This window comes from Motacilla alba, chromosome 4 (assembly GCF_015832195.1).
Source record: "Motacilla alba alba isolate MOTALB_02 chromosome 4, Motacilla_alba_V1.0_pri, whole genome shotgun sequence".
In the NCBI taxonomy this organism is placed as follows: domain Eukaryota; kingdom Metazoa; phylum Chordata; class Aves; order Passeriformes; family Motacillidae; genus Motacilla; species Motacilla alba.
In genome coordinates this window covers 39,121,607-39,132,569 of record NC_052019.1, presented here as the reverse complement: position 1 = coordinate 39,132,569, position 10,963 = coordinate 39,121,607, and positions in this window count along the sequence as shown.

Sequence of the window (10,963 nt, the reverse complement as noted above, 5' to 3'; positions counted from 1 at the left end):
GGGAAGGACTCTTGGCATCCCAGGATCTGGCACGTGTGGTGTCCCTGACCCATAGGAGAGAACAGTCCCTCCTGACCATTCTGTGTGATGGGTGTCAAACAGATAAAGCTTTTGCTCACGAGGATAATATAGCAGAAGAAGCGCCATGTTTTCTCTTTAGTGTGATTTATCCGTGGGAAATGCCAGATGTTCTAAAGACACACAGCATCAGGAGGGTGTTAGGGTGACAAGTCCCTTTAACCCAGCCTCCGAAGTGTGGTTTGACAGCTCTGCTCCTGGGCCAGTGCTGTGTATCCCTGAGCACATCACACTGTCCCTTGGACAGGATTCCAAATGGTCCTCATTACCAGGCAACAGAGTACAGCATAGGCCCGAGGAGGATAAGGAGATAAAAATAGATAAATACTTGAAAAAGTTGGATGTGATAATGCTGGAAGTGCCAGAGAGGCCTGGAACTTGAATATCTGAAGAGAGCAGAGAATAATATGTTTTCCATGTAATAACCTTCTCCTCCAGCTCTGAGAGGAGCTGTGCCCCACAGCTCAAATGGCACCTGAAACATTTTATTCTCATCCAGCATGGCAAAGCTACATTGAACCCACTGACACAAGAGTGCTTCACTAGTACCCCACACATGCTGAAGGGAGCATCTGATGGCAGAAGATTCATTCTCTGGTTGTTCCACTCTCCATTATGACACAGCAGATGCAACCAGCAGAATTTCATTTAGAAGGAAAGTCATACATGTCCAAATTTTTATACAATACAAATTTAATTCATCAATAATTTTTTTCGGTTGTCTACAATTACATACAGGTCAAGCAGAACAGGTACGTTGTGGGCATTTGACAGTTTTGCACTGTCATACGCAAGGAGCCTGTATGGGCTGTACGTGTAAACAGCAGCAGTAAACTCTCACTGCACAATTACCCAGAACATCTAGGGTAGGAATCATCTCCATCTTCAGTGACAGCATTAGGATCCTGAGAAGAGTGTGCGTGGGAAGCGTGTTCTGCATATTACTGACCTGTACTGTGAGCTCTTTAACAAAAGAGATCTTTAGAAAATCATGCAATTAAATGTCAACAACAATTAGTTGTCAATTGCTTGGAGATTAAATATTGAACTATTATAAAAATGGTTTCTATTGAATCTCACTGGCAAATATATTTTAATCCCTAGGAAAGTGACAGAAATGAAATATGTATCTGATTAAATAATGAATAGATGCAGAATTCCACTAAAATCCAATTCTGCAAAACCAGATTTCATTTTAAAACTAAGCAAGGACAGTTTATTATTAGTCTTGGATTTTTTAAAAATTTATTCATTTGTTCTGTCAGATGTATCTGAAATAGACTATAATACAAGATCTGTGAGTTCATGTGAAAAAGTTGATCAGTGTGACTGGGAAAGGAATAATTTCCCCAAAGCAGACAAAGCCCTTGCATCAGGCAAAACCTTTCCTAATAAAAGGTAAAATAATTAATGCCATAATGTAGGATGGAATTAGTTGAATGAAAATTAGTTTTATTTGCTAAACACACATGACTTATAAGTGTAAAAAGATATTCAGGTCTCTATGTTGCATTTATGTAAGTAAAATTCTTCAACTGTTTTATGAACTATGTCTTTCCTGCTTTTTAAGGTATTTTAGTAACTGTTTTATAGCTTTACTCTGGCACATAGATTGTGTTATGACAGTTTCCTCTGTGTTTGTGCAGAACTGGCAGCATCTTTAAAACAAGGAAGATACTTTATTTCATCTGAATGCTGCTGCTTAGCCCTTAACATATAAAGTAGCGTTGCTCTTAGAACGAGGATTTTGAAAGGCTTGATGCAGAGTAAAAACCGTCATCTACTCAGCGAAGGCATGCAGTAAATAATCTGCAGCGTAACAGCATGAGCAAAGAGATGTTCTAGGAAAAGAAACATTTCAGAGATGAACACTTGAATCACAGTAGTTCCAACGCATGTTTTCAAGGTCTGAGCAGTTAAGAAATGTCACTGCTGGGACTGGAATCTGACGTCATCTGTCAAGGCTGGGATAAAAGGTACTGTAAGCCCTGTTTTCTGCCTCCAATCTTTGATGAAGCTCTCTGGAGGCGTTGTTTCCTGCATTTATTTCTTCATCCTTGCTGCTAAGACAGGTGTACATAATTGTTCCCACTGCAATTTAAAGCTAAAGTGATGGCACTCAAACTATTATTACAATGTTTTATTGCATTTCTTTGGATGCAATAAAGGAGTCTGTTGAAAAAAAATAGTATCATGATATCTCTCCTGGACTTGAATGTAGAAAATAGGTTGGAGATTTCAGTGTGCTGCCTGTTATGTCTTGGGAGGAAAAGGTATGAATAAGAAAGGAAGTAATGTTTCTTTATATATTTTAAATATGAAAACAAACACTGTTCACTGTGATTTTTATCATTTATATATTTTATGCTGCCATATACTAGTGACTCTACACAGTGATATCACTAAATCACTGTACTGTAGGTAGCATAAGCAGCTGGTAAGCCAGTTGATATAATATTTTTTGATATAAATAAAGCTTTCAGTCCTGTCTCTCATAGGATCCCTCTGGACAAAATGTCCAGCACACACCTGGATAAACATGTTGTACAAAGGGTGAGCAACTGGCTCGCGAGTTGGGTGCAAAGGTTCATAGTGAATGGGGTGACATCAGGCTGGTGACCTGTCACTGAAGGGGCTCTTCAGGGTTCCATTGTAGGGTCAGTGGTGTTCAGTGTCTGCATAGACAACTTGGGCACACAACTCTAAGGGCTCTTAAGTTTGCCCCTGATACTAAAATGGACTCCCTCAAAGTCAGAGAGGTCCTGCAGAGATACAGACAAATTGGAGGGCTGGGCAGTCACCAATTGTATGAAGTTTAAGGATCACAAGTTCTGGATTCTCCACCTGGGATAGGAAAACCCTGTATGTATGTACAAACTGGGGAACAAGAGGCTGGACAGCAGCACCATGGAAAAGGATCTGGTGGTCTGGGTCAATGGCACTTTGAACATGATTCAGCAGTGCCCTGGCAGCCAGGAGGGCCAACGTGATGGCATCAGGCACAGCATCACCAGCCAGGCAAGGGAGGGGATTGTCCCTCTGTGCTGTGAACTGGGGTGGCCTCACCTCAAGTCCTGTGTGTAGTTTTGGGCACCACAATATAGGAAGGATACAAAGCAACTGGAGAGTGTCCGAAGGAGGGCAGCAAAGATGATGGAGAATCTGGAGGTGAAGCGGAGGTCACTTGGTCTGTTCAGCCTGGAGGAGACTGTGGGGAGACCTCATTAGGGTCTACAGCTTCTGCACAAGCAGAAGGCAGAGGGGCAGGTGCAGATCTCTTCTCTGTGGTGACCAGCGACAGAACCCAAGGGAATGGCATGAAGCTGTGTCAGGGGAGGTTTAGGTTGGATATTAGGAAGAGGTTCCTCTCCCTTAGGGTGGTTGGGCACTGGAGCAGGCTCCCCAGGGAAGTGGTCACAGCACCAGCCTGACAGAGTTTAAGAAGCATTTAGACAATGGTCTCCGGTACGTATGTGACTCTTGGGGTGTCCTATGCAGAGCCACATGCTGGATTTGATGATCCTTGTGGGGTCCTTCCAACTCAGGTTGTTTTGTGATTCTGTGAGATTCTAGAGTGGCATAGAGGAAGAAAGAGAGTAGTACCACAACACTAGGGAAACCATGAGCTTAAATTTGCTACAGTTTTGAAGCTACTGCTCCGATCACAGAGCCTTTTTTTTCACTCTTCGGCTGAACTATTAGAAGCTAAGGTATTCATGGTGAGGAACAGTGGCCGGGAAAAGAAATCAGATCAACAGAATTTTCTGTATCCCTATTGCTAGTCATATTTCATTCCACTCAGATGAATCAATATTGTAGCTTGCACAGCTGAGCTATCTAGTACAGAAATAAGATTAAAATAGCTACAGTACAGAATGTTTTACTCATTTCAAAGCTTAAAATTATTGTACAGAGTTAAATGACACAAATTTCTTAGTTCTTTCTTCATATAAAGAGTTGGGCAGTTTATAAATAGATGAAAAGAAACAATCGATTTCCTTTTTCTAAGGAATTTTTTTCCCAAGAATACATTTTTAAATATGGAAAAAAATATACGATTTTATTTACCATATTCTTATTTTAGTTTATTTTTCCAAATGTAGCCAGTAATCTTTCCATGACTGAGCTGCCCACAACCAATTTCAACAGTAGCATTCTAAATCCCCTCACAGAACAACGGACAAGTTCACCTCCAATTATTCTAAGACTTTGTACAGTTTGTTTATCAATGACATCTATTTATCACTGTAGTCTACTGCATTCTTTTTCCAGTTTATTTCACTCAATATTTTGAATTATACCAATATAACCGTAATTCGATTAGTTACAAAACCAACTGGATCCAAGCTGCATCTATAAATGTGATTTATTCTGGTATGCATAAACAGCTCAGAAATTTCAACTGTCTATATAGTCAGTGTATTGGAGTTTGTAGGGACTCACATTTGGAGAGAATAACTCAAGTAAATTTATGAGGCTTCCCTGTAATGACCTCTATATAAGAAATAAAAGAAGTTTTAGTGAACTGGGGTTTTATCTGATTATCATGGTTCAGGCGTGTCTTCCATAACCCTGGGTGAAGTTTTTGTAGCTCTCAGATGACTTTACCGACTGTCCAGAGCCAGGAAGGCCTCTCTTTCTGCCCTGATATATGCTTTCAACCAATCCATCTCATCTTGTCTGCACAGTCTAACATTCTTTCTGTGCTTGTAATAATGTTTTGGGTAGACAGGCACTCATTAAAGTGTCAATATATGACAGGCATTAGGCACAAAATCAGAGAACAAATCAAAGATTGTAATTTTTAATCCACTTATGTCATAATTGTCATTTTATTCAGATGTTTTGCTGTAGATTTCTGCATACTTCACATCTCAGACTGTATTTCTTACATTGTATTTGGATAACTTCAATCCAGCATAAACTGGCACTGCCAGTAGAACAGGTGGTTTTACCTTTTCTCCAGTTCTCATTTTTTGACTGTTTAATTGTGCCATCCTTTATGTCCTTGCAGACATGTATAAAACTGAGAGTTTTACCTCCTTGTACTCATGAGGAAGAATTAGTTGGTTTGTGTTGGATTTTTTTTTCCAAAAGATAAGTGTTAAGAAACAGGATATCAGAAGAAGTATGAAAAATTCTAAAAAGTCCCTCTGAAGCAAAAACTGATTTGCATGGAAAACCAAAGCAGGCACTTCTTTAGAGTTTGAAGAAAGCACTAGCATAGGGTAAGAAGAAGATACAGGAGATCAGCAGGTGAGAAAGTTGCATATCTAGACTTGTTGAATGGCTTTTGGGAAATCATTATGTCCTCAAGAATTTTATGCATGCTCATTTGGCCTTCATATTTCATTTGGTACCGAGGGAGTTCCTTCCACAAAATACACTGTTTTCATCTTTCCGTTACCTTCAGACTGAACCACAGAGAATCAATTAAGCTTTTGGCTTAATTATAATTCTCAGTACTCTTAAAAATCAAATTAACAAAAAAGTTTCCAACACCTAAAACTTACAAAAAATAAAAATATTCAGGAAATGCAAGCATGCCTGCCTAGCAAAAATGGCTACTGAAAGCACATTGCCTTGGTGCTCCACTCTCATTACTGATTTCTGACTGATAGGTAAGGTGTGCATCACACTGTCCCTTGTGAGATCTGCAAGTCAGTTCCAAACCTCAAAAGTAAAACTGTGTCTATAGAAAACAGTAATTCTGAAAACCTGTCTGATGAAATATCATCTTATTCTTGGAAGAAATTACAGTGCCTATGAGCTCAATATCTTTGACAAAACAGATTCTAGATGGAATCTTCTCATAACATCCCCAAGAAGGCACAAACACAGTTGAGATCACTTACTCAGTGATTATTCTGAAAGTAGTCATCAGAAAAAGCAAGAAAATTTCACATTGCGTACATACATTGTACCCAAAGTGCCGAAATGATCTAAAGAAAGTGGAAAGAGAAACAAAAATTAATATATATTGCACAGGGCTTTTCTAAATTATTTGCCTCTGCTTTTCCTCCTACAGTCCAGTTTCCCATTCAAGGAAATAGTATTTCATGCTACCCCTTCATCTGTCCCAGGGGTTCTCTTATCATGCTCCTTTCCTTTCCTTTCCTTTCCTTTCCTTTCCTTTCCTTTCCTTTCCTTTCCTTTCCTTTCCTTTCCTTTCCTTTCCTTTCCTTTCCTTTCCTTTCCTTTCCTTTCCTTTCCTTTCCTTTCCCTTTCCCTTTCCCTTTCCCTTTCCCTTTCCCTTTCCCTTTCCCTTTCCCTTTCCCTTTCCTTTTGTTTGACTTAATCCTTCTCTTTTGTAGTAATTTGTTGTTGTTGATAGGCTCTTTGAGAACCAAGGAACACAACTGTGGAAGAGATGTGGCTCATTATGTTCAGACTGCAATCTCAGACAATCATGTGAATCATGGTTGGTCCAGAAGGACTAGAAAAACGTCCATTCTCCACATCACAAAATGGAAAAATATTTCTTTTTGTTTGATGAACTGTACAATAAGATGAAAAGCAATGCTACTACAGTGCCTCAGAAAGAAAGTAAAACAGACCTTATGAAATTATCAAAACCTTTCTCCCTGTAGCACTGAGTGGCCATTTGTTAGGGAAATTACCTCAGTTTTGACCAGACAGCCGGAGAGGTACCGTGCAAATGGGATCAGCAGTGCCAGTATTCAGTATCCACTTATTTAGGCTGGTGGAAAGTAATCCATATTGTTATTGTTATTATTATTTTCATCATGAACCATGAGTCCAGAAACTCTATGGGAGCTTCTGAATTCAGATCTCTGGTATATTTGCAGATTAATTTTTTTAGATGAATTTTGAATATGTAGAAGAGCTGACATGCTTAATCTGCCTGTAATACTTCTTGGCTCAAATGAGGATGGATATATATGGACATGGACAAAATTTATATGAAAACTTTGTTTTATCTATTGTCACAAGAGAACTGGAAAGCAATAAGGTGGCAAAATGTGCTAACCTTTACACAAATAACAATAGTAAACATATGGGTGACTGTGAATAATTGCAGATAAACACTGAAAGATTGAGTGCTTGGGTGATAGAAGGCAGGAAAGTATCAGAAACAAAATTTATAAAATCAAACATATGAGACAAAACAGTTCTAGCTTTACAGAAACTAAAATAGATCCTTAGGTGTTTACTACAAATCTTGAAAAACACCTTACGATTATAATAGGTTTATGAAACCGGTAGCTGAGTGCTCTGTAAAAATAAAAAATAAAAAAAAAGGAAAAAGAAAAGGAAAAAGAGAAAGACAAAGACAGAAGGAGAAATAAAAAGATTAAAAAATAAACAGAGAACATAATATAAAAAATATTGTGCTGCAGAATAAATTGACTATGCTTCTGTATCTTGAGTACCATATGCAATTCCTTATGTCAGAACGGATACAGCAGAACTGGAAGAAATGTAGAGAAGATTCTGTACTAAACAGACAGCCTTCTTCAGTCTGCAAAAAGACAATCCAGATGTACTGTCACAGAGATTTAGGAGGAATATGAAAAAGAAACAACACTTGGCAATGACAAGAGGCTTAAAACATTAAAACCTTCATGTGGCAGGTCAAAATAAAAAAAAAAAAAGAAAGATAGTCCTTTACACAACATAGAAGAGTGAGCTTTGGAACTTCTCCCCAGAGAATGTCTTGGATCCCCAAGGTTTTTAATAATTATAAAGATAACATTGCTGCCTGCAGAAAATTCCTGGCCCACAGATTGCTGCAGAGTAGGAGCATCTACACTAGCTTTGTTAATTACACTTTTCTTTCAGATGAGCACTGTCATCTTTTGCTGCAGACAGGATATTCACCTTAAATGCATCTTTTGTCTAAACAGAGGTGGTTTTGTGTTCTCTCAGAGCTGTAGTTCCCAATTTTCGTGAGGCATTCTAACATACAGGACCCATGAAGCAATGGCTAGTGCACAGGAACTCTCATCATGATCTGCTTGGGTTCATTAAGTGACATACAGAAGGGATGCTCCGAGGTGTTGTACACACTTAGAGACTTCCCAGTCAGCTTATTAATATGTGCATAATTGTCCTGAGATAGCCCAAGAGACAGATGTAATCCGTGTGTCTGCATGCTGTATCTATTCTTTTTTATGTGCAGAATTTTCCCAAGAGACCTACAGGAATCTTATCCGACAGTAACAATAAAGTAATCCTTTTAAGAAATGGTTTAATTTTTCTAGTCAAAAGGCTTATTTCAATGACAGCATGGCACTTAAAACACTAAACATTTTTATTGAAAAAAGGAATATAGCATTTGCATTCCGTGTTGCATTTCTATGATGATTAGTGGCTGATTGCCACACAAAAAAAAAAAAAAAGTGTGCTACAAGATCATCCTGTACATTCAGATTGAATTTAAGTTTATTTCAGGAATTATTGTATGTCCTTTAATAATATCTTTTTATTATTGCTTATATTAAATTGTCTCAAAATTCCACTTGTCAGTCAGTATCTTCTGAGATAGGCTTTCTGAATTTTGGAGATATGCCATAGAAAAACTGATTTTCCTATTAAAAATGAATTTGTAGAAAACTGGAGTATTGGTTGCTTTATTGATTAAGCTAAGAAAAAAAGGTCATGTGCTGCAAAAGTTGCAACTGAACAGATTTATCCTCATTTACTATGCAATGAGTCTATAGCTGGAAGGTTAGGCCATCAATTTTTATTTCAGATTCTGTTTTCTATCAAGCTGCTGTTGAGAATGTAGAGATTTTAAGACTTGTTTTCCACATGGATGCCAGTACCATCATTACCTTATTTTATGGATAAAAGCTTCTGTATGAGCTGGCATACTTCTATCAGAAACATAATTCTGGGAGAGGGTGGAAAAGGGAGCAAAACTTTTCTAGACATTCAGTCCCTCCCACTCAAAAGCAATGTGTTCACTACAAACCAATGTGTACTGCTCCTATCCAAGATCTTCCTTTGACAGATGTTAGAAACTAGATCACTTTGTCCTTTGTTTTCTTTGGGGGCAAGAAGAAAAAGAAGTGAGGAAAGAGCTGATCCAAAACCAGACTGTTACAAAAAAAAAAAAAAAAAAGAAGTTGGAGTAGAGGAAGAAAATATTAGCAAAACATTAGAGAGATGGGATGTATGATTTCAAACCCTGTGATTAACTCCTTGGTAAATAATAAGAGTTGAATTGCATCAGGGAGAAATACTTACTTCAGCCTATGGCCAGAAAGTGATGCTGTAGAACTTTCAACAATTGTGGCTGTTTCTGGTAGAAAACAGAAAACTGGATTTGTCTACTGGATAGCTCAATTGATATATTAATATCACATATATATCATATGTATAGATTAAAAATATACCATATTATATGTATGATATATAGACATAAATATAATATCAGTAAAGGAAATACATTCTACAGGTGCTCAGCTGTTTTCCAGTCATCTGGATCTGCCTCTTTATTGCGAATGATTTAGCTCCTTATTCCCTCAAAGCTGAATAAACCAAATATATGGACACACACAAAGGAAAGGCAGCTGTGTATCCCTGCTCTTTAGCCTTCTTAGGTAACCATCCTCTTTGCTCAGTGTCAGAATAGAGGAAGGAAGTTGCATTTGAAAAGGAAGAGAAGCTTCAGAATGTGAAGTTTATAAATGAAGCCATTTCCTCACTTGCTTCCTTGTATCTTTTACCAAAAATGATTAAGATAAAGGAAAGCATGAAAGGGCAATTACTTCCATAGAGAAAAACCATTGGACTTGGGATGCTAGAACATCAAACAGCAGAACGAGACAGTGCCCATGGTAACAAGGGGAAAATCTTGCTACTGGTAAAGGCTGGAAGAGAAGCAGTAATTGTAAAAGAGAAGGGGATTTAGACTATGACATTATGATGCATGTCACAATAACACATGAAAACCCAGTTTGTGGGTTTTTAGCTAAAAAGTTATTTGGGAAAAAATAATATACAACAGCGGAATGGAGAAATATTGGAGTATTTAGGGAGGTAATGATCCAGTTGTGGAATATTTGTTAGTGGTCCATGTAGCCATAGTAGTCACAATTTTTAAAAATCAAAGCTACTCACAAGACTGAGAAAATTTGAACTGAGAAGAAAAAGCAGAAATTTTGCAACTAGATTATTTGAGTGCTTATCTCTTTTTTATCTAAATAAATTCTATTTTTGTATTTCATATATATTATATATTTTTATTTTACTCTTACCAGCTTATACATAAACAAGAAAATCAAACACAGAGGTGCTTGGAAAGACAATTTCTAAACTAAAAAGCAAGCCTTTGCTTTACTACTTTATTTTTATATTCATGTAATCTTCACTCAATTACTTCTTTCTCATCTGTTGTTGCATAGCATAGTAAAATGACTTTGTGATTTGTCTTTGTATATTTGAATTATGTATTTAGTAAACCAAATTTCTCAGAGCTGGTATCCTTTGTGGGGCTGACCAGGATCATTAACAATATTAACAAAATACCATGTTGCAAAAAGCGTTTGTTTAGATAATGCAGTGACTTCTCTGCTTGATATTCCTAGATGCTTCATAATTATAAGATAGGAATACCAAAAATAGAAATAGCTAGGTGGTTTTGTTAGGCAGTTTTTGTTCTGCAAAAAGCACATTGTGATGTTAGTCATGAATCCAAAATAAAGTATATATCAAATAGATTACAGTAGTATCAGTGAATTCAAAATTAGAAATTTGGCCTTTCATCAAATTGCTGGTAACTCCAGATGGTATGGTCCAATCTGAAGCATGTTCAGAAGACAAGACCACCAATTACAGTTATTTGTTCTCATTAAAATCTTTTCACAGATAAAGTGCTTAATTTTGTGATCTCCATTTAGTTTTAATATGTCCTAGA